Source organism: Elephantulus edwardii, unplaced genomic scaffold (genome assembly GCF_000299155.1).
Source record: "Elephantulus edwardii isolate Elephantulus edwardi_28Jun2011 unplaced genomic scaffold, EleEdw1.0 scaffold00003, whole genome shotgun sequence".
NCBI classification, from domain to species: Eukaryota; Metazoa; Chordata; class Mammalia; order Macroscelidea; family Macroscelididae; genus Elephantulus; species Elephantulus edwardii.
In genome coordinates, this window is record NW_006399753.1 from 36,278,712 (window position 1) to 36,280,604 (window position 1,893).

Genomic DNA, 1,893 nt, shown 5'->3' on the forward strand with positions numbered 1-1,893 from the left:
AGTGTCTAGAATGTTGATATTCATGTGTTCCATTTAATTTTTAACAATTTCCAGTTTTTCCAACATTCAAGCTATGCACACTCCATGTTCAGACTATTCAAGGATGTTTGTTATTGTTTTTCTTCATTTCAACTGACTTCCAATCTTGGGTCTACCACTACACTACTATAACTATCCTTGTTCTTCTAGTGTTCATGGGGTTTTAAAAGGCCATTTATTTAAGAGGTGAATGCCAATCCATTTAGCAAATGCATTTGACTTTGTGGATCATAAGAAGTTGTGGCTGACATTGAGAAGGATGGGAGTTCCAGAGAACTTAATTGTCCTCATGTGAAACCTATACCTGGACCAGGAGGCTGTTGTGCAAACAGAAGAACACTGCATAGTTTAAGATGAGAGGGGAGTGTGTTTTCTCTCACTATACCTATTTAATTTGTATGCTGAACAAATTATTCAAGAGGCTGGACTCTATGAAGAGGAAGATGGTATCAGGACTGGAAGGAGACTCATGCATAACCTGTGTCACACAAATGACACAACCTTGCTTGCTGAAAAGTGAGAAAGACTTGAAGTACTTGTTGCAGATAATCAAGGAATGAAGCCTGATTGAATCTTAATGACAAGAAAACAAAGATTCTTACCACTGGCCAATAAGCAACATTATGATAGATGAAGAGATTGAAATTGTCAATAACTTCATTTTATGTGGATCCACAATTAACACCCTTAGCACCAACCAGCAGTCAGGAAATAAAGAGACACATTGCACTGAAAAAAAAAAATCTACACTGCTAGGAGAGCAAAGAGGTTCATCCTAGAGAAGGTGAGACCAGGCTGCTTCGTGGAGGCAAGGTCTCTGAAGCTTCGTCTGACATACTTTGGACATGTTGCAAGGAGGGACCAGTCCTTGGAGAGGGACCTTATGTTTGGGAGGGTGGCGGGACAGCGCAGGAGAGGAAGATCCTTGATCATATGGATTGATTCAGTGAGTAGGGTAAGGTAGGTAGGTGTTTCACAGACCATAAGATTGGCATAGGATAGAGCAAGTTTTAGGGCTTTTGTACATAGGGTCTCTATGAGTTGCAGGTGACTCAACAGCACATAACGACCTATTATAAATCAATGCATAAACTTTGTAAGAAATAGAACAGCAAATTTTGCTGCCCCCCATCCTCACCCCTCTCCTCCCATCCCTTCTGCCAAGGGTCCCCATAAAATGCACTAGTTATCTTCTATTTTACAATAATGGTCTTCTGCAGTATTTGTCCTTATGAGCCTGGTTAATTTACTCAGCATAATTCTTGCCAGTCTCTCTCAAGTTATGTAGTATTTTTCAAAATCATTGCTCCGAGTGCTGGGTAGTATTCCATTGTGTGAAATGTACCACAATGTCCCAATCCATTCATGCTTTTGCTGTACCCCAAGGTTTTGGAAAGTTGAGTTTCCATTATTTCAAGAAAGTTTTATTTCTTCTTTTACCCACTCATGTTTCAGCAGAGTTTCATCTTCCAAGTACATAACTTATTTCTCCCTTATCTTCTTGATTTCTAATTTTAAAGCACTGTGATCTGAGAAAATGCTTTGTAGTATTTCAATATTTTTTAATTTACTGAGGCTTGCTTTGTAACCTAAAATATGATTATTTTCTAGAGAATATTCTATGAGCACTGAAGAAGAATGCATATTTAACTTTTTTTTGGTGCAGTACTTTGTATATGTCCATAAGATTAAGTTGGTTGTGTAGTTTAGTTCTTCTGTATCTTTTTCTTTTTAGTTGGCTTATGTCTCCTTTAGAGTGGTATAATTTTTGGTTTTTTATAAATTTTCTTGTGATTTAAAAAAAATTGAAATTTTATTGAAATTTATTATTAATTTCAGTAAAAATTTAGAGAC